Here is a 22,609-nt window from a genome sequence, read left to right as displayed (position 1 = left end):
CCTCAGTCTCCCTCCTAAGAAAGGGACTACACAAACCTACCTGGTTTGGGGAGGGGTAATTGGAAAAGATTCTTAGAAAGATTAAATGAGATAATAGAGGATCCCCAAGGATGATGGCAGCAAATATTCCCCAGTTCCTTGGGGGCAAGTTCCATGGTCTGCAGCATGTGGTTCCTCTGCTCTGGAAGGAGGCCTGGGATCTGCTCTGAGCCCACAGAGATGGAGGGATCCCTGGAAGCCAAGCAGAGGTTGAGCTCTCACTGAAGTGGGGGGGACACTCACAGCCAGGAGGGCCTAGAATAGCCTTGTGTCCTTTGCTCCCTCTCCTTGGTTTTGAGAAACAGGACTTCACCAAGTTCCCAGACTGGCCTCAAACTCTCAGTCCTCCTTCCTGAGCCTTTGGAGTGCTGGGATTACAGGAACGCACCAACATGCCCAGCTTGTGCTCATCTTTTCTTTTCTTTTATTCCTTTCTTTCCCTTCTCCTTCTTTTTCTCCCTCCAGCACTGGATCTTGAACCCAGGACATGGTGGGCAAACATTCTACCACTTAGCTACTTCTCCAGTCCTTTCTTCAAATTTTATTTTAAAATTTTATCTTGAGACAAGGTCTTGCTAAATTTCCCAGGCTGGTCTTGAACTTTCAATCAGCCTCCCGATTAGCTGGGACTACAGGCGTTGCACTACTGTGCTCTTCTGGCTGTCATTCTTGTTGTAGGCTCATGTCACACACAAGGGGACTGACTCTTGTCACTGCAAGTCCCACCTGCTGGAAGGAAGTAAAATATAATGGTATGCCTGGCACTCTGTGTCTTATCACCTCTCTCAGATGCTTGCTGTAAGATCTATAGCTAGTTAAAGACCTTATCCTCTTGCTAATTGGCTCAAATCTATTGACCTTAGAAGTGAGTCTACTGTGTAACTGTTTTAAGAAACAACCTGTATGCCACTGAACTTGTGCAGTTAACTAGCTGTTGGTCAAGCAACTCTACAAGGCACATTAACCCAAATTTCACAGAATGCCTCCTCCTGATAGGCCGCAGAACAACATCTCCCTCATTGGGCTAAAACATTTTTGCTGGGTCAACAGGCCTGCCCGAATCCTATTAGTTGGATGAAGAGAACATGAGCATAGATTCCTTGGAGAGGCACAGGGAGCACTGAGCTTGTGACAAAAGAGTCCCTGGAACCTGCCCCGCTTGCCCTGTGCTGGCTCAGGCAGCCTGGCAGGACCAACAGCTGAGTCCTGAGTGCTGGCAGAGGAGGCTCTTGTGGATCTGCCTTCCATTTGCCTTTTGCTGTTTCTTTCCTCACTCAGCCTTCTCCCAGGAAAGCTGGAGTTGGCCTCATTGAACCTATCTCCGAGGCTGGGCCACCACTATTTCCATGTGAGAGCTGATGTTCCCTGTTTTATTTTGTTGCCAGTGTCTGAAATGGCACAGAAACCAGTAAAGACAGCAGATACCAGGGGATGGCAGGAAAATTTTGGTCTTTGTATGGGGAAACAGCAGCACTCCCCACCTCCCTTCACCACCGACTGTGTTCCCCTGGAGGGCTGGCTGCTGGCCAAGAGTTCCTCCTGGCCCCTGGAGGGGCAGCCAGCCACCTTCTGCTTTTCTGTGCTCTATTAATAAACCTCAACTGAGACCCCTCTGAGTCCCCTCCTTGGGGCTTGAGCCATACTGCTTTGCCTTATCAGCCTTGCTTTTCACAAGCACTTAAATTCATGAGAAACGGGGAAAAAAGTGAAATCAGATAGAAATGCAGGTCTGTTTGCTGTTTTCTCCAATGAAATGGTTCTGGGTAAACAGCAGACGCCTTTGATGAAATCCCAGCAGGCTTAAACAATAAAGCTGGTTACAAACTCAATCTGGCGGAGATATCAGATCTGAAATTGTTTCAAAAAACATGTCAACATTTTCTAATGCTCCTAAAAAAACCTAAAAAACAAAAAAACTTCCTGGGCTGCACACTGTAGAGTCCGGGTCAGAGAGAGAGGACAGAAGCAATCCCAGGTCTTGGTCTCTTCTCAGACCCCCAGGGACTTTGTGCAGGAGGATCAGGGTTCCCAGCTGCTGTGGGGGCCCTGCCAGCTGTCAGAGCCTAAACGGTCACTTCACAGTCATTGCCTAAGGCAGGCAGGACACCAGCCTCTCTAGGGTATAGCACTGCAACATCTCCCCACCAACCTGGCCTCCCTGCCTCCACTCTTAACTCCCTACTTTTCTCCACATTGCAGATGCAGAAGCTTTTAAAGATGTAAATCAGATCATGTCATCCCTTTGCTTAAAACCTCTCATGCCATCACACAGCACTTAGAATAAAATTCAAACGCCTAGGAGACGTTCAGGGACCTACCACTGCCTCCTTGTCCACCACTCACCTACACTCCACCTCTCTGGCCCTTCTTCCCAGTCCTACAGCATACAATTGTTTTCCTGCTTCTGGGCCTTTACATGTGCTGTTAAATTTGCCAGTAGTGATTTTATCCCAATCCACTGTCACAGGCAAGCCCCCTGACCACCTCAGCTAATGTTGTCCTCTCCCGAGCCAAGCACAATATATTACAGTTTTTTTGAGACAGGGTCTCACTATGTAGTTGAGACTGACCTGGAACTATGAAGCCCAGGCTGGTCTCAGACTCACAGCAATCCTCCTGCCTCAGCCTCCTGAGTGCTGGGATTACAGGCATGGGCCACCACACCCGACCTATTACAGTTTTATTCTCTACCCTAAATTCAACCATTAGTTTTTGCATTTACCTATTAGCTGTTTGTCTCCGTTGGAGTGCAAGCTGTCTGCAGGCCAGCCAGCTGCCCATGCCTGGCACATAGTGGGTGCTCAGTGGTTTTCTGCTGTGTGAATGCGCAGAAACTGTCACCTCCTCTAGGGACACTTCCCTAAGGAATACTTGCCAGCCTTACTGTAGGGGCCTCCCAAGCTGGCCCAGCCCCACCCAGAGCCATCCAAGGCCCTTACAGGCTTCGGGCACTTAGGCCTTGGAGGTCGGGTCTGGCCAGTAGCTCAGGCATAAATCAGGGCCGAGATGTCCCCACTACTTGCCTCCTGCCCCCACCCACCCTACCTCACCCTGCGCGCGCGTACACACACACACACACACACACACACACACACACACACACACACACCATGGGCTCCTGCTCTTTTAGAAGGGAGGTGGGAGGGGCGGGCCAGTGAGGAGGGCGCTTCTCCCAGGCCTGGTTGGAAAAGCGAGGGCACAAGTGCTCTCAGGTGGGCTTCTGGGGCCATGGGGCCTGCCGTGGGCAGCGATACCACCCCCGCAGGGCACAGGCAGCCCCTGGGCTCGATCGATCCCTGCAGCTCCCGGCCTCATTACAGGGGAGAGCAGCCGGGGCTGGCAGAGGAGCCAGACGGCTGCGGAGGGGGCGGGGAGGCCTCCTTGGCTCCCTGGCCAGGATTAAATATTTACTATGTTTTGTTTGGCCTTTGGGGGAGGGGCGGGAAGGGCTGTCGCATCGATCCGGAGCTTGGGGAGAGCGGGGCGAGGGCGGTGCCCAGGCCTGGAGCCCCGGAGCCTCCCACAGGCGGCTGAGGCCGAGAGCGTCCCTCAAGCAACCGGCCGCTCCCGGGGGGCACTGATCCTCCCGAGCCGCTGACAGATCTGGGTTGCGGCGCTGCTGGGTGCTGGGAGTGGCGGCCTGCGCTGGAATAGCTTTCTGGTGCCCCAGCGATGGAGGGTTGAGAACACCGCAGGGCCCAGCCCTGGCCGTCCACCCCTCCGGTGCTCCTCTCCTTGCCCTACCCAGACCCTGGAGGTCCGGAGCTCCGGGTCTATTAAGTCTAAACCGAAGCACAAGTCTGATCTCTTTTGATCGCAACATCAGCCTGGAGAGGAATTCACTTTCCCCATTTTACAGATGTGAAACTTGAGGCAGAGACCGATAGACGTGGGGCCAGGTTGGGAACTCAGGCTGGCCTCAAATCCGAACCTTCTTGGCTGGGCTAGAGAAAAGGGAGTGCTCTGTCTCCACAGTGACCACAGGGGCTCTGGGGGCTCTAAAAATGCCCTTTGGGTGGGCATCCAGGTAGGACTCTGAGGCCCTTGTACTCCCTCTAGCATGGGCAACTCTTGGGCAGACAGTTAATATCTGAGCAGAACAGGCGCAAAGCACGGGTGGCCATCCCTTTCCTCTCCCTGTACAGGGCATGCTGAGCCACACTCGCGCGCAGCGGTGACTGTGTCCTCCACACTCCCATCCCCATCCCGTGGACGAACTTCTGCCCTTGGGAGCTGCTCACGGAGCACCACACACAAACACACACACACACACACTTGCCATCCTAGACCCAGCTCAAAACATACACGTGTGGTACTGCAGACATGAACTAATTAAAAAATACCTGGATATACATATTCTCCCACCCATGAACATGTTATCTCACACCCCTGCGTGCCTTCCAATGTAAATACAGCCAGAAGTGCCTCTCTCTACACTTGTGCACACACGTGTGGGCACACAAGGAACAGTTGGCCCACCTCCTCCCCTGAACATGTTAGTGTTGGCGTACACACAAGCACACAGAACTCTTTACCCTTCACCCACTTCCTGCACACATGCTCACACAGGCACACACACGCACTGAAGTGTATACCCCTCCCCTTCCCTATAAATGTGTGTCTACACACACGCACGCACACTCAGACACACTTGTGAGCACTGACTGCAGGCGGCTAGGGAAGAGCTGCAGCCTCCAGCCCTGCTCCTATTTAAAGAGAAGCATTGCTGGAAAAGGAACAAAAGCAAAGCCATCTATAAATAGCCACCTCCCTCCCGCTTTTCCTGCCCTCCGGCCTCCCTGCCCTGCCTCTCCTCTCCTGCCTAGGGCCCAAGCAGCCCAGGCAGGCCTAGGGGGTGGGATCAGGGCTGGGAATCCACGTGGCCAACCCCGGAGCACTGGAGCTGACCAGGGTCTCCAGACCTGGGTGGGTGCAGGGACACAGAACCGGCCACCTGCAGCCAGCCCTGTGTGTCTGTGCCCAGCACAGAGGGAGGGAGCTGCCTGGGCCGTGGCTGCTGTCTCAGCAGAACAGCAAGCCTGGCAGCTGCGGGCAGAGGAAAGCAGGTTTGCCAAGCAGCAGCCACCGCTGCCCGGTTGCTATCTCCCCAGCCAGGCCAAGCCTTTCCCACTGTGGCTCCTGGGTAGTTCCTAGAGCACAGAGCCAGGAATACTGGGTGCCTCACCAGTAATATTGTGGGACAGAAGAAAAGGTGTTGGACCAAAGGGCAGAGGGACCCAAATCCTGCTTTGGATTCCAGTTCTCTCACCTATGGGTTCCCACAGCATTGGGCCAGGTCCTAACCAAATCACTAAGCCTCCAGTTCAACCCCCTCTTCAAGGGATGTCAGGAATGATTCACAAAAAATGGCTGTGAGCTGGGTGTGGTGGCGATTGCCTATAATTCCAGAAGAATTGCAAATTGGAGCCCAATCTAGGTAAGATGAGATGCTGTCTCAAAATAAAAAACAAATAAGGGTTGAAGATATAGATCAGGTCAGTGCACAAAGGTCCTGGGCTCCGATCTCAAGTAACACCAAAAGAAAAATGGTTGTGCCTGGCTGGCCCTTCCTTGGGAGATATGAAGTGTCATGGGATGGGAGAGACAAACTGCCCTCTGTGCTGGAGAATTCCATAAAGACAAAAATATTTTTTATTTAATTTATTCTGTACTTACCAAGTGCCAGATAATGGACTATCTTTACCTTATTCGATCCTCTGTGCAGTAGATAGTATTTATTTCCCATTTCACAGACAAGAGCCTGAGACTCAAATGCTTGTCCCAAGGTCACACCCTCCCTGAAAGTGCAAAAGCAGGTTGCAAAGTGAAGCGGGGGAACTAAGACCAAAGCCCTCATTCCCTTGTCCTGTACTAATGAGGGGTGGGGGACTCTGATTCAAAACCCCTCCTCCGTGGCCAGTGGAGACCTGGGCCCAGCTACCCCCACCCCCACGCAATCAAACCACTCCCAGGACTGCACGGGTGTGCTGAAGACAGGACAGGGATTTGTTACAATGGCTGCCCCCACTTCCCCAGTCCTGGGCTTCCCTAGGGGCCTCTGCACTCCAACCCTGGGGGAGGGGAGAAGAGAGGAGGAGGGGAGAGCTCAGGCAGACCTACTTTCAAGGCTTTAATCCTTTTTGCTTAAAGGATTTTTTTTTTAACTTGGGGAAGACTTGGTCTGATCAGAGGAGAGACACAGGGAGCTGACAAGCTTTGGAAGGTGGGGGATGGTGAGGAGAAAGAAATACATATTTATTACTCTCAATTATTAAAAAATAGATAGTACCAGATCTTAGGTCCTGGCAGACACTGCAGCGGCATTCGTTCAAGGACTATTTTCTATCCTTCTTTTTCTCTTTTGCTTTTTTTGGTTAATGCTGTCGAGAGTGTAATGTGGTTAGCTTGTTAGTTAAAAACACCCTGGGCAGGTCCTGGTGGCCTGCTTCTAGTGAGGCAAACAGGGCCAGCAGCCAGGGAGACTCTGCCTCCATTTCTAGGGCAGGGGTCAGACCCCACCTCAGCAAAAACAAAGGATGGGGCAGGAAGGGTCTATGCCCTCATTTTGTTTTGTTTTGTTTTTTTGGTTTTTTGAGACAGGGTCTCACTATGTAGTTGAGACTGACCTGGAACTCACTATGTAGCTCAGGCTGGACTTGAACTCACAGCGATCCTCCTGCCTCAGCCTCCAAGTGCTGGGATTACAGGCATGCACCACCATGCCCAGCTTTTTTGAGATTTTTTTGAGACAGGGTCACTATATAGCCCAGTTGCCCTCAAACTCACAGCAATCCTCCTGCCTCAGCCTCCGAAGTGCTGAGATTATAGGCATGCACCACCATGCCCAGCAGGAGGACCTGTTTCTGAAAGGAGGAAGAGGCAGTTGAGAATTAGGGCTATGGACCAGCAGTGGTGGATGAAGTACCAGTCTTTACTCCCTCCTCTAAGGTCCTGAGGACCCCTCATGAATATTTTCCAGCTGGGGATTTAGCTCAGTGGTTCCCCCGTCTGCCTCACAAGCTCAAGGATCCAAGTTCGATCCCCAGTACAAAAAAAAAAAAAAAAAAAAAAGAATATTTTCCAGATGCCTTCAAACGGCCTTTGGGGTTCTCCTTACCCTCAGCAGAAAGGGCCAGAAGTTCAGGACAGAGTGAGGAGAATCCTCCCAACCAGGGGCCTCCTCTGCCCTAGGTGCCCTGCCTCTGCTGCTCCTGGGGTTTCTGTCCCTGGCCAGCGCTGGCCTATGTCATCCTCACCACTCAAGACTCAGCTCCGGATGCAGGGAGGGAGACTTCAAAGAGCTGTTGGGATGGATCTGCCACTGCTACTACTGAAATTGATGGCAACATTCTTTGAGCTCCTATTCTGGGTCAGGCCATAGAAAACTGCCAAGAACTTTATACTCAATGTTCCTTTGATCTTTACAACCCTACAAGACAGGTATTACTTAAAAAGCCCCATTTTACAGATGAAGGAATTCAAGTATAGGACATAAGGTAAACCCCATATTTGAACCTGGGTCTGCCCAGTGGGGTGAGTGCTTAATCACTCCACTCAGAGGTGAAGGGTTTGGCTGCTGACCCTTGGAGTGTACCCTCCTTCCAAGGCGCTCTCCCTGCGTCACTGGAATAAACAAGGACACTCGCTGGCATCGCTCCACTGGGGGAGGTGCAGGGAGTGGCTGGAGATGGGGTCCAGGGGACAGAGAGGCAAATGTTACCAGCACACTACAGATCCACTGGCCCTCTGTTTCTAATGCTGTGTGATATCGGGCAAGCAGCCATAGTTCTCTGAGCTTTAGTTTACTCAGCAGAGCTATCAGATCCTTTCTAGCACCAAATTTGAAAAAAATCTACAGATCTGTGAAATTCTCTGATGCAAATTAGAAGCAAGGGGCATGCTCCTCTTCATATCCCGTCCTCACGAGTTTTTTAGTGTCACAAACCACCCAATCCCAGAGAAAACTAGTGCCTCTCTTATCTTTCTCCTCTGGTTCACCCACAGCCAGAGTCACTGGAGACACAGGCCATGTTCACAGCCCCAACACACACACACACACACACACACACACACACACACACACACACACACACACACACACACACACGCTAGCCTTTCTTCTCTCCAGTTCTTGAATGGCTTTGGGTCCTGCCTGACTGTTGTGTGGGGTAGTGCCAGTGGGTGTCACTGCTGTCCCACAGTGGTCTCCTCCTGCCTCTGTCTGAAGGTCCTGGCCTCTCCTCCTTGCCCTTGCTCAAGGACCCACATAATGTGCACAGGGTAAGGCTACCAGATGTTGGCTGTGGCACTGACAAGTCACATTATGGAGAATTTTGCAGCCATTAAAAATAAGGCTTAGCTGGGCATGGTACATCCCTATAATCCCAGCACTGTGGGAAGCTGAGGCAGGAGGACTCAATGTTCAAGCCCGGCCTGGGTAACTTAGCAACATAGCAAGACCCTGTCTCTAAATATAGAGCCAGGCATGGGTGGCACACATCTGTAATCCAACCACCAGGAGGCTAAGGCAGGAGGATTGCTGTAAGTTCAAGGCCAGCCTGGGCTACACAGAAAGTTCAAGGACAGCCTGAACTGCCCAGAAAGACCCTGTTTCAAAAAACAAAACAAAGAAATAGAAAAGGGCTGGAGGTGTAGCTCAGTGCAAAGGCCCTGGGTTCAATCCCCAATACCATACACATGTACAGAACTAAGGCTTGGGCCAGGGATTTAGCTCAGTGGTTCTCCTGCCTGCCTCACAAGCTCAAGAGCCTGAGTTTGATCCCCAGTACCAATAAATAAATACATACATACATAAATAAATAAATAAATAAATAAATAAATAAATAAATAAATAAATGCAAACAAAGAACTAAGGCTTAAGCCAGGCACAGTGGCTCATACCTGTAGTCCCAGCTACTTGGGAAGCAGAGACAAAGGGTCCTATGAGCCCAGGAGTCTGAGACCAGCCTGGGCCACATAGCAAAGAATTGTCTCTAAATAAGTAGATAATTAAACAAAACCAAGGCTTAGAATTGCCAAGTCAGAAAGGTGTTTGGGATGCAGTGCTTATTCAACAAGACAGGGCATGTTTCCATGAATGTAGAAAGAAATATATAAGGGCGCACTATACATGTCAAATGCCTGCATGTGGTGAGCTTTCCCACACTTTGCTCTCTGGGTTGTGGGATTATAGTGATTTTCTTCTTTTGCCAATCTGTGGTTTTCCAATGTTTTCTTCTATCAGTATGCATTGGCAAATTCAAAAAATGTATTCTGTGGCTGTTGAATCAACCAACCTCCTCCTCCCTGGTACTTAAGGTTCAGCAATAATCAAGCGCCTGCCAATCTGCCCTACCAGTGATCTGCCACCACTCTCGTCACGGACAGCAACCGACCGTGGCTGCAAACTGCTCCTGCACTTGTCCTCTACCTTTCTGACCTTTCCTCAGGGCCTTCCTCTACAGAACACCACCAGGGAAGACACCCTGTATGCCAGCCACTTGTCCCAGCTTGAAACCACCTTCCTTCCTCACCACCTAGACTGTCTTTTCCTCTCTCCACAGTGTGGCTTCTCCCATCGGACTGCTCACTGCCCACTGTACGGTGAGCATCTCCATCTGAGAGTCTGGGAGTGTAGCTCAGTGATAGAGCACTTGCCTAACATGCAAAAGGTCCTAGGTTCTATTCCTGGCACTGCACACAAAACCAAAAGCCAAATAGGAAATGACCACAAGGCACAGACCTGATTGGAAATGATGGTGTAAAAAGAAACAAAGAGTGATGATCTCGGCGTTGTGGCACATGTCTGTAATCCCAGCATTCAGGAGGCTGAGGCAGGAGGATCACTGCAGTCTAAGGCCAGCCTGGGCTACATAGTGAGTTCAAGGCCAGCCTGAACTACATAGCAAGATCCTGTCTCAAACAAACAAAGAGTGGTGTAGAGTGCTGGAGGGGTGTAGTTCAGTGGTACAGCACTAACCTAACAAGCATGGGATGCCAGATTCCATCTTTTTCCACCAAGAAAAAAAGCTGATGTATAAATGAGGCAGTGGGTAAAAAAAGACTAAACTGTACAAAGAACTGAATAAAACAAAAGGGCTTATGGAATCTGATCCTTGTCCATGTTCTCAGACTGTAGTCTGGGCCATGTAAATAGCCAAGAAGGGAAGGTGTCTGACCCTAATGGGACGCAGGCTCCCTAGACTCACCATGCCTCTCTCTACCCACTGCCAGGGCCATTCACAAGTGAGTAATGGACTTGAGACTGCTCCCACACTCTGATCCTCTCCAAAGGACCCTGAAACTGCTTCACAGGCCACACCTCAGAATCCCTGCTCTGCCCTGCTCAGAGCACCAGAGGCAGCCTGGTATTATTTCAGGCACACTTCTGCCTCAGGGCCTTTACACTTGCTATTATTATAGCTGCCTGGAGAGCTCTTCCTAGGCAGGGGTGGCTCTGCTATCTGCAAAGCCTGGCTCCCTCACCCCACTTATACCTCTATTCAAATGCCACCTTCGTCAGGAAGGCTTTGAGGCAATCCAAAATAACAGCTCTCTGGTCATCTACTATTCTTTAATTAACCCTCTGCTAATGTTCTCCTGCATATTTACCCTGGTGGATAGATAAGAACATATGTTCCATAAAAATAGGGGACTTGGGTTTATTCATTGCTTCATCCCCAGAGCCCTGCCAGCAGTTGGCCTGTAGTTGTTACACAAATATGCATCAGACGGATGCAGCCCTCCCAGGCCCCTCTCAGCTGACACAAAAAGAGGAGGCCAGCTGGTCTGTGGTTAGACAGTCTACTACAGGTAACCACAATGTGTTACACAGTCCAACATGAGCCATGGCATGGTGGCATGGCTACTCAACTGGGGTCTTCTTTCTGAGAAATAAAGCTGGGAATACCAAGAAGGTGATGTGGTAGCCAAGTATGGTGACACTCACCTATAATCCCAGCACTCAGGAGGCTGAGGCAGGAGGATCCACACACGTTCAAAGCCAGCCTGAACAACACAGTGATATGCTGTCTGGGGGTGGGGGGAGGCGAGGCAGTAAACAAAGGGGTAAGGAGAAGTCTGGAAGAGCAAGCTGTGGGTGCCATCTGGGTAAAGACCTGATGGGTGGGGGTAGATTTCAGGGTGGAGGAGGAGCTGAAGGGAGGGAAACCACAGAGGCTGGACTTCCCAGAGCCACTCCCTTCCTGGCAATTAGGGAGTCAGGTCACACATGTCCTTGCAATAATCCCCCAATGCCAACAGGCTCCTGTGAATCCCTGCAGTCAGACTTGCCCAGCAAGGCAGAAACACCAGCCCCTGCAGGCAGCAGTCCCATTGCAGGAAGCCATGGTCAGTACCTCCTCAAGGTAGCTCAGCGCCAGCCGGGCCCCATCATCAGATTGGGTGATAAAATGTCCCCCTGGGCTGCTGTACTCTTCTGAGTGGCCTCCAACTGCCCCAATCTCTCTCCCTCTGTTCAGATTTCCTGTTGAAACAGCAGACCTGGACAACAAGTCAGGGAGGGCCCCGCCAGGAGAGAGGGAGCAGTTCAAAGGAACAAGTTATCTTCACAGATGGGTGCAAAGGCAAAAGAGGCAGAGTCTCTTCACCCCAGGCACCACCCGAGCTCAGCTTCATCTGGCGATTTTACCTGTTTATGTTCAGTCCGGCCTCATTTAAACATTTCAGATATCCGAGGCCCAGAGTGTCCACAAGAGGTTTCCATATGCTATGGAATTGATGGTGCAAATTTTGTTCCATAAAAATCTGCCAAGTACAACCCTAAATTTTCCAAGCCAAAGTGTTGTTTCTTTGCCCGGCACAGCACCTAACCTACTGGACTTCCTCTGTGTTCCACATGGGCCAGGATCTCTGTGCCTGTGAGCTCCCTGGGGCTCCCTGGGGGCTGCAGAGGGGCAGGGTTAGGATGGGTGAGGCAGGAGGATCATAAATTTAAAGCCAGCCTGGACAACTAAGTGAGACGATATCTCAAAATAAAAAAGGGGATGAAGCTGGGTGTGGTGGTATATTTCCCAGTACTAAGAAGGCTGAGGCAGGAGGACGGCCATAAATTTGAGGTCAGCCAGGACTACATAGGGAGACCCTATTTGTTTTTGTTTTTGAGTAGTTGAGACTGACCTGCAACTTACTATGCAGCCCAGGCTGGTCTCGAACTCACAGCAATCCTCCTGCCTCCCGAGTGCTGGGATTACAGGCGTTTGCCACCACGCCCAGCAGAGACCTTATTTTTTTTTGTTTTTGAGTAGTTGAGACTGACCTGCAACTTACTATGCAGCCCAGGCTGGTCTCGAACTCACAGCAATCCTCCTGCCTCCCGAGTGCTGGGATTACAGGCGTTTGCCACCACGCCCAGCAGAGACCTTATTTTTTAAAAAATTGTAATCCTTCTGCCTCAGCTTCCCAGAGTGCTGGGATTACAGGTGTGTGCCCTCATGCCAGGGCAAATTTTTTTTTACTTGAACCTGAACAAATCAATATTAGCTAAACATCTCACAGATAACAAGCATAAATTTATTAATTCAACACTTTTTAGTGAGTATCATGCGCTACATTTCGTGCAGGATGCTGTTCTAGTCCAGTCCTGTAGGAAAGAGGGCAACCTTGGACTAAGTAATTCGATGAGTATATAAAGCAGGTACAGATGGGGTAGAGATAATGCTATCCACTGTACACACACACACACACACACACACACACACACAGCCCGGCTGAGTGAGGGAAGAGCTCTCACCCAACTCAGACACAGACAGAGCTGGGGTGAGCAGTGCTAGCAGGATGTGGGCAATAGAGGCAGCAGGGCTATTCGACCGTGTGCCCCCCATCTCAGCACACACCAGCTACCTGCAGCACCCAGAATGGTGCTCTCCGCCTGAGGGCTTTCTCTATAGTGGAGCTGACCCAGCTCACCCCGTCCCGCTGAACAGTGGCATACCAGGCTGGCATGTCAGTACCCCAGCTCCCTCGCCCCCTGGGTCAGCTAACTTCAAGGGGGCTGCTCCACTATTTCCCAAAGTTCCCAGGTGAGACTGAGCTCCATTTCCCCATAGCAGGAAGTTGCTCAACAAGGTGATCTTTGTTGGCTTCTGGCCTTCTTACTTCCTACTCACCTCCTGGCATTTGCTAGGTTCACTTCCCAAATAAACTACTTGCTTGAATCCTTGTCTCAGGCTGTGCTTCTGCAAAAACCTGTGGGTGACCTTGAGTGGAGGGACACAGACAGCCCATGTGTCTGACCACTGGCTGACCCCACTGGAAGCAAGAGGGCCTGCGGCTCATTCAAGGGACAGACAGCAGGGTGGACAGTGGGCTTGGAGGGGCAAGGATAAAACAGCGCCCAGCCTCCTCATTGAACTGACCAAATAGCAGGAAAGACAGATAATATAAAAGTAATTATAACTGGGCATGATGGTGCATGCCTGTGATCCTAGCTATTCAGGATGCTGAGGCAGGAGGATCATAAGTTTTAGGCATGCCTGAACAGCTTTGTGACTTAGTGAGACCCTTTCTTAAAAATAAGAAGGGATGGGCCTGGGATTTAGATCAGTGGCTCCGTGCCTGTCTTGTAAATGCAAGGTCCTAAGTTCGATCCCTGGTACCAAAAAAATAAAAACAAAAACAAAAAGGGGCGGGACACACACCTGTAATCCCACAACTTGGGAGGTGGAGGCAGGAGGACTGCCACAATGTGAGGCCACCCTGGGATACATGGTGAGTTCAAGGCCAGCCTGAACATAGTAAGATCCTACCTCCAAAAAATAAAATAGGGTTGGAGCTGTAGCACGGCATTCCTTAGGTTTAATGTTTAGTACTACAAGTGCCAGAATTTAAAATTTTTTAAAATATTATTATAGCTGGGCGTGGTGGCGCACACCTGTAATCCCAGCACTCGGGAGGCTGAGGCAGGAGGATTGCTGTGAGTTCCAGCCCAACCTGGGCTACATAGTGAGTTCCAGGTAATTCTCAACTACATAGTGAGACCCTGTCTCAAAAAAAAAATATTATAATAATAAATGTAATTCCAATAAAGGAATTGTGTAGATGACAGGGAGGTGCCAGACCTGCAGGACTCATCCTCTGGCCCAGGATGGAGGGAGAATCCTAGAAGCAGCAACATGTAAGCTGAGGCCTGAAGGACTGGCGCGGAGGGGAAGGAGAAGCAGAGATTTGTTTCTGCAGATCCTTAGAGGTGACCGGGAACAGGAACCAGCTGCACAGAAAGAAGTTGAGTAGACCTGGAGCTCAGAGTTCAAAGTAAGGAGTGGGGAGGGAAGAGGCAGGAGTGCAGTGGGCCAGGTGCCAGGAGGGCTTGACAGCCAGGCTAGCTGCATCCCCTAAAGGAAAAGGGAATCGCTGAAGGTTTTTAAGTGAGAGTGACAAGACATCACATGGCACCCCAACCATAGGTACAATTTTAATGTGTCGATAAAAAAATAAACTTAGAACAAGAGTGAGGAGGGGTTGGGGATTTAGCTCAGTGGTGCCACTGCCTGCCCTACAAGTGGAAGGCTGAGTTTGAGCCCATTAAAAAAAAAAAAAAAGTGACAAGAACACACAGTGCTGCAGAACCCAGCCATGGTGAAAAGTGAGGATTTGCTGAAGGCGGGGTCGGGGGTGGACAGGAGGCTGCTGGGACGGCGGCGAGAAGAGGAGGGCAGCCTGGGCGGGTGGGGGTGTGAAGGGAGAGTGGGGGGGGGAGCGGAGGGGGAGCAGGCAGGACTGCTGGGGAGGGGTGAGAGGCATCATGGGGCAAGGGGGCGTCCGGTTATTGGACTGCAAGTGGGTAGGAGGATGGAACAATGTTGGTGCCAGATGCCAAAGTACAGGAAATGAGGAAGGAGCAGTTTGTTTTGTTTTTTTCTGGTGCTAAGGATTGAACTCAGGGCCTTACATGCTAGGCAAGCATAGAGCTATGCCCAGTCGTGTTTATTTATGTATTTATGCATTCATTCATTTATTTATTTTTATGGTATTGGAAATTTAACCTTGGGTCTTCACAATGAGGTACATCCCCAGCCCTTTTTTATTTTTTATTTTGAGACAGGGTCTCACTACGTTGCTAAGATGCCCAGACTAAGCTCAGACTTGCCATCGTCCTGCTTCAGCCTCTGAAGTAGCTGAGATTACAGGCATGTGGCATGGCCCAAGACCAGGGATCAACAATTTGCTGCAAGCTAGGGTAGGAGCAGGAATAATTCCAGACATACTGGGTTGGAGAGGTCTGTGAGACAACCCGCAGAGGAGTCGGGGAGTCAGCCAGACCCATCGTCCTGGACATCAGAAGCAGCGCGTCAGGCGGAAATGGGAGGACAGTGTCAGCGAATGGTGACCGGACCCATGGGTGCTGAAGCCCCTTGGGGCAGAGTTCAGAGGGGAGAGGGTCCAGGCATCTCCCAGGGAGACCCACACTGAGTGGGGGGCAGATGGTAAAGCAAGCTGAGGAGGAGAGAGACGGGGAAGCAGCCCTCGGTGAAGCAGGGGAAAGAGGATGGCCGACAGAGCCAAGTGCCACAGAGGGCCAGAGAGAAGAGAGGGGCGTCTGTTAGGGTTAGCATCAGCCAGCCTGACAACAGTGGGGTGGTGGAAAGGAAGCCAAACTCTGGCTTGGGGAGCAGAGGCAAGGAGGCTGCCAGTGTCACACTCCCTTCTGGGGCCCTGAGAGGAAAGGGCTGAGCCGTCATAAGGGTCCAGAATGAAGAGAGGAAACAGCTCACCCACAGCAGAGGCCAGATCTCAAACCCCGTACCCTGGAGACAGCAAAGGGTCCTGTTTGTCAGCACATTAATGCTCTTCCCCCTGTGCACTGTCTACCTCGGAGGGGCCACAGGGACTCAAGTCTTTGAACATGAGGGGCAGCCAAGGTGGCAGCAAGGGCAAAAAAGGAAGCCCTCCCCCCAGTCCTGACCAGGGCTGCCTCCCTGTACTTATGCATTTTATATTCATTTGAAGAAACTGTTCTGCTGCTGAAAAGCTGTTGAAAGACTATTTGTCTAGTCAGATTTGAGAATGGTAAACCGAGGCCCAGAGAAGAGACACGCTCAGGGTCCTGGCAAATCGGCCACAGAGCCCTGCCCCAGAACTGATGGAACTGAAGCAAATCCAGCCCTAACTTTGGGGGTCTTCTTACCAGGACCCCTCAGTCCCCAGGAAAGAAAAGGCTATAGCATGGCCAAAGCCAGGGTTGCCACAAGGCTGTGCCCAAGGCAGAGTCCCGCAGTCAGAGGAAGGAGACAGGCAGGAAAGTACACACACAGTGTGTCACATGCAGCCTTGCTGATGAGAGGCAGTGGGTGAGCAGGCTGCCTACAGCCCAGGAGCAGGGCTGCTTTTCCCCAGTGTCTGGCCTGCCCCACGCTGGCCACCCAGTGGCCTCCCTGGGGCTGCCTCTCTTCAGGCTGGCTGGCTTCAGCCCCCAGCCCATCACACCACATGCTCTTTTCTTCCCCCAACCTGCCCAGGCAAGCCCATGAATAGAACATTAAAGGCAAAACCTTCTAAAAGAAAAATGCAGCTCCCTGGTAGGAGTCGCCCCACTAAATGTCAAATGCAGAGCAAGGCTTCCTGCCTTGTGTGCTTCTCACTAATGGAGGCACCTTAGCCTCCATATCCCATCATCCTATAAATAAATCATCGTAAGAAGAATGCCAATTTTCCCCCTAGGGCCTCATGAATCCCTCTACATAAGCATATGTAAAGGCCTCCTTCACTATGAGTTGGCTGTGGTGCCCAGAGAGAGAGAGATGGCAATCTCCGTCCGGACAACGTGGGAGGCAGAAGCAAACTTTCACACCACCTCCATGGGCTGAGAGTTGAGAGCTCAGCTTTTCCCCTGACTCAGGGAAGACTTCTGCACAATTTCCTGCACACTGATGCAGCTGTCACCACAATGCCACTACCCTCTGAAATCAACCCAAGAAGCTGCCAAGAGGCCCCTCTCTGGGGGCCGCAGTGGTCTGTCCCCTGGCAGACATGTGATGAGTCGTGCTCACGCACTCCCCGAGAGGGTGAGCCACACACCCACTCGACAGGCTTTGTTCCTGACATGTGGTGCACAGCGCTGGCCCACCCACTCCTAGGCCCCTCACCGAGTGGCTCACCAGCCCGCCATGGCACCAAGCCATGCTAGAGGACCAAGCCGGGAGTCCCAACACCTGCTCCAATGCACATGGGGTGCACCACTCTGCAACAGTGGACTCTGGTGTGCATACTCTGGGAGATTGTTGTGGGCTTACCAGGTGTGTTTTTGCACACACACACACACACACACACACGCACGCACACATACACTTTGTGTATTGTGCCAACCCTCTTGCTGCACCAGCACAGAGGAATACGGTGTGGTTCCTGTGAAACACATAGTAGGGTCAGTTTGCACTTTGGTCTCCAAATTTCACTGACTCAAGGGACAATAATCTCAGGCTCGGAAACACCCACCATATCTGTTAGATCAGACACCACCACACCAAAGTGGGATTCTGCTCTTCTCTTCTTCCTGATATCAGCTAGACTTTGCCTCACTTCATCTTCTTTCTTTTCCAACAGGACACTGGAAAATTTGGCCTCTCTGGGACTCAGCCATGGCAGGAAGGGGACAGGAAGAGCTCTGACTCCTGCAGGTACTGTCCTGGCTGGCAGGCTAGGGCTGCCATGGAAGGAGAGGAGCAAGTACAGCTGGGGGGTCTGCCTCATCCAATCTGCTACCATGGGCCAGCTGGTTGCAGAGATGTTGCTTTCCAGATAACCATCAATCAGTGTGGAGTGTGGCCATGTTGGCCAGTCCATCATGTCAGCTAGGAAGGGAAGCCAGGGACAGCAACCTACAGGAAGGGTCCAGTCCCCAAATAAGACAAGGCCTCGGCCTTTCTTGGGGGCAAAAATGTAGGAAAGAAAGTACCTGGCCTACTGTCCCATCTCTGTGCACAATAAAATCTGTGCAGGACACACAAAAGTGGACAGAGTAGAAAAGGACAGGATGTGTGAGACTGTGGCTTAGGGCTCTAGGTCCTAACCAGAGAGCCTCCTGGAGGAACACAGGAAGGAACTGCATGGGAATTACCAGGACATAAATGATTCAGCAGCACCCAGCAGCCCGCAAAACAAATGTCATAAAAATCAAGACAGCTGGGCATGTGAGACAGTGCAGTTTAGGGGTTGAGAGAGCAAAGAAAGTGTGGGCTTGGTAGACAGGACTGACTCAGCAGTTTGTCAGCTGAGTGATCCAGAGACTGCATCTGCCTATGCCTCAGTTTCCTCATTTTGTGTGTGTGTGTGGTACTAGGGATTGAACCAGGGCTTCATGCATGCTAGGCAACCACTCTGCCGCTGAGCTACATTTCCATTCCTTTTTGTTTCATTTTGAGACAGGGTCTCGAACTCATGATCCTCCAGCCTCAGGAGTAGCTGGGATTACAGGTGTGCACACTACATCAGGCAGTTTCTTCGTCTTTAAGATGGGCAATAAGCCCTTTCAGATCTCGCAGGGTGGCTGTGGAGATGGCGTGAGATAAGACGCAGAGGACACTTAGCTGGGCCCATAGGAAGGACTGGGCAAACCTAATCAGCCATTGTCAGTAAGTGGACAGGAATTGCCACAAGTAGATAGAAGGCAAGTTGGAAAGAATAGCCCATTCTCTGCCGCCTGTTTCCAACTGGCTCAGCCAGTCATGCTCCATGAGACCTAAGGTGGCTTTGTCTTAATTCAGTGATGGACACCAAGATAGTCATTCCTCCTCACCCAGCTTATCAATATCCCTGCACCTGGGCCCCTGCTTTGGAGCTAATGGCTTCCTAGGTCTGCTCCCAGACTCTGTGAGAGCCCTCACACTGGGTCCCTGCCCTCTTCCTCCCCCTGACTCACTTCCACCCAGAGTGGCCTGGCCATTGCACCCCAAGGAAAGGGATGCTTCCGGCACTCATTGTGGAGGTCCTGCCTTCTGCTGTCCCTGGAGGCTCTGTTCCCATTTCTCCAGCTATTTTGCTTCCTTGGCCATCTGTTCCCTCCCTGTCATCTCCTTTCTGCTTTAACCTTAACCACTACTTCGCTGCAGATGGTACCAAACAGATCTGTTCTTGACATCCTTCAAGATGCTGCCCTCTCCTCCTCCTCTCATTAGAGTGAACTGCTCTGTCCTTTCTCAGGCCTCAATCCCAAAGATGTGGACAGAGCTTGGAGCTGGATGCATCCCATAAGCCTCCCTTCCTCAGCTCCATCTGCTGTCAATTCTGCCACATGGCAGGGGGCAAACACCTACCCTTTCCCTTGCCTTTTCTCTTTCCTAATGAGTCTTCTTCTTTTCACACTTGGTCAAGAACCTCCCCTGGCATCAAGTGTATGTGGGCTCCAGTTCTCTAGCCTGTCTCCAAAACAGTGCCATTTAACCCTCTGGAGGTCTGGGGGCTGGTAGACTGTGGTAGAGACCAGAAGTTCTGGGGCTCATTCCTACAGTGGAGGAACCAGTGCCCATGCGGAGAGTTTTGGTGCTGGACATTTTCCTGCCAAAAAATAAAATAAAATAAAACAACAGACTTAAAGGGCCAGGTATTTAGTTCAGTGGTGCCGCCACCTGCCTCGCAAGTCCTGAATCCTATTTATTCCAATTAAAAAAAGAAAAAAAAAAGCACACACACACAAAAACAAACAAACAAATAACAGACTTAAAGACTGCAGTGAAGCATTGGTCCCATATTGACAGGGCAAGAAATGAACCAAAAACCATTGCCCGTGTCGTCTGAAATCCCAGGGAGAACATTGCACTGCTGTTCTGGTTTCTATTCCAGCCACCACTGAGAGTGTGCAAGCATGGGCTTTACCTAGCAACTCTGCTCTCTGGGTGTCCTACTGCTCCCCTAACTTCCTCATTTTGGCATAAGGACAAGGTGCTTTAAGGAGAAAAGCAGTACATTAGAAACTACCAAGGAAGGAAGCATTTTGGTGAGGCTGATTCCACTAGGCCACACTCTTTAACTGGGACAAAAGTGGACTGGGAAGACTGAAACTGCACTTTGGCACATGGATTTGGGTTGAAAAGCCTCATATCTCAGCCTTCTTGAGAAAGGCTCTCCTGTTTCCCCTCCACACTTCCTCAGTTGTAGGAAAGAGTCTTGGCCATCCATGAGACACTCTTCTCTCTTCTCTCTGTTGGAGCTAAGAAGGGCATTATTACCAGCTCTGAATCCTGGTGGCCCCCAAAGAGAAGCAGAGATGGAGCCTCCTCATACACAGCCACAGGAAGACTCTGATCACTTAGGGAACTTCTAGATTAAAATCTATCAACCATTTTACAGCAGCATGATCTCTCTTTCCCTCTGCCTTTCCCTTCTTCCCACAAATGATAAGCCCAGTTCAGCTACTGGGCCAGCCCATGAGCTATGGAAACCAAGAGAACAAAATGTATCTTACTGGATTGTAGGCCTTAATCTAGCTCTTGCTGAATTATTCAGAGATGGCATTAACTTATAAATGAGTGTGTTTGACTGATTTTGTGGTTGATGTACAGATAAATTCTAATGAAAGACAGCTACAAGATTTTAAATTATTAATTAGAGTGCCACTTAACAAAGCCTATTGGCACTCTATTTCCTTGCTTAACAAGACAAAAACTTTAAGGAAAGGTTCTGTATTAGCCCAGAGGCTCTTGATTTGTATTCTGTTTTTATAGCTCTAAAAATGAAAACCATAGATCCTGACCTTAAGCAGGCCATTTCTGGCAAAGCAAAACCCCCAGCAGGCTGTCCTTCCTTCTTGGATGTTACTGAATGGCTCAGGGCAGTACTGGCCTTGCCTGCTTCTCATCTCTTGACCAGGGGCTTGCTTTTTATAACCCTGGCTCTGCCAGGGTAGGCTAGGGGATGGAAAAGCAGGCAGAGCAGCTGCCGAAGCCTTCAGCTACCAGCACTGTCAGCAGCTACATCCTACTGGAGCTCTTCTGGTTCACAGAGGTAGGGCTATGACCAGTGTAGTCTATTCATTTAGAGATTCAAGATGATAACCACTCCCACCATCAGTGGCCTGCCAGGGGACAATCAGAAATCAGAGAGATGACTCTCATGGCCTAAGGTCTACTCTTTCTTCTCCCACAGGATCTAGGGAGAGCTATTCTTTCTTCATCCCTCAAATCCTTTTCCAAATAATAAACCATTAAATTTGCCACATAGGCTCCATATCTGATAGGTAGCAGCCATCTCAACTCATCCTAAATATTGTTGCTTGGAGCCTTGGGGAGCAATTCTTGAAGCAGAAACTTCAATGGCCTCCACCCTTCGAGTTAGCCAGAGGCATACCTCTGGCTGTGGGCACACACCTAGAATCCACACAGAGAATCTGACTGTCCCCTACATGTGTGCAGAAGAGAAATTCAAGGGATCAGGGGCTGAGGAAGAAAACAAAACAAGAAGTCACTTGCCCACACAATGTCCCAGTGGTGGTCTCCAGACCTCACAAGCCCAGCCTAGCCCAGGGCTTTTCTGCTGTGCCTGCCTCAGGCCCATCCACACACAAACCTCTTTGTTAGTGGAACTCCTCCCTGGGCCAACCACTCCACCAGGCTATGCAGGAAGGGAAAAACAGCCCGAGTGGCAAACACATGTGACTGTCAAGCCTCCAGTGGCCACCTCTGGAGCAGGGTAAGAAGCCTCGCCCCAGGGAGCAGCCCCCAGAATGCACCGGGCTCATCCAGCGCTGGGCCTCTGGCTAGCCAGGATGAGAGAGAACGTTCCTGGCGGCTGCTGAAGCCTCCCCGGGTGCCTAAACCATATAAATAAAGTGTGTGGGCTGCGTCGTGGCTCATTTTTAACTGTAAACTGCCAAAAGACAGAAGACCAAATGGGACATGAGATGTCAGATCTTCTCTATTATCTCCATCACAAATTTGCAGCCCAGACATGGCAGCCTTTTAAAACTGCCTGAGAAGCTTTCCCCGATGGGGCAAGTTTGCACACTCCAGGCCCAAGCTTCTCAAACCAAGGTCTGTGCTCAGTTCTGTAAAAAGAGGCTTTTCTATGCAGAGACACTCCGGCCAGCTCTGTTGAAAGGACTTTTTAAGTGCCTTTAAACAGAGAAAGGAACTGGGTGTATCAGTGAAGCAGTTTCTCTAACCAGCCGCAGAGACTTTTTCCACACCACAGGAAAAGGCAGCAGTTTTCCCGGCACTGCACCAACCCACGTGGAGGGCACAAGTCACACACAAGTTTGTGACTATTCCTACACGACAGGGCAATCAAGCCTCCATGGATGGTCCAGGCTGGTACCCTGGCTCAGACTTTCCTGCCCCCACGGAAAGGGTGGTTTCTTCACCCACCTGACTGACCTGCTTATCTGAGTCTCTTCCATCACATCTACTTTTCTCCGCCCATCTCGGGGCTTCACAGCCACCTCCCCCTGCCCGTTTTTTTTCTCCTTTCCCACCCTGCTGTGAGGTCAGAATCTTGTGCTTACGACACCTCGGTCTGTTGCCATGGAAACAGGGGCGGATTAAGGCTGGAGCGCGGAGCTCAGGGATCAGGCCCCTCCGCTACCTGAGCGCCAGCCTCTGCTGGCTCCTGCAGGGCCGAGGCA

The 22,609-nt window shown here is 50.8% G+C and overlaps 1 protein-coding gene and 1 long non-coding RNA gene across 3 annotated transcripts in view; both read right to left on the bottom strand.

The window, feature by feature from the left end:
• Rtn4rl1 (reticulon 4 receptor like 1) overlaps window positions 1-22,609 on the bottom strand; it is a 65,963-nt gene that overhangs the window by 42,244 nt on the left and 1,110 nt on the right. The gene's annotated exons all lie outside the window — the stretch shown is intronic.
• Window positions 620-22,412, bottom strand: LOC104874881. 2 transcript variants are annotated; one of them, XR_783898.2, is made up of 3 exons: window positions 22,362-22,412; window positions 5,716-5,837; window positions 620-768 (listed from the first exon to the last, which is right to left on the bottom strand). It is a non-coding gene; the product is annotated as an uncharacterized LOC104874881 (long non-coding RNA). The 2 variants fall into 2 exon arrangements; XR_783899.3 differs by lacking the exon at window positions 22,362-22,412 and adding an exon at window positions 6,329-6,571.

Source organism: Fukomys damarensis, unplaced genomic scaffold (genome assembly GCF_012274545.1).
Source record: "Fukomys damarensis isolate Sample0158 unplaced genomic scaffold, DMR_v1.0_HiC HiC_scaffold_13, whole genome shotgun sequence".
Classification (NCBI taxonomy): Eukaryota; Metazoa; Chordata; class Mammalia; order Rodentia; family Bathyergidae; genus Fukomys; species Fukomys damarensis.
Note: the sequence above shows the minus strand (reverse complement) of the source record. Positions and strands in the feature narration are given on the sequence as shown.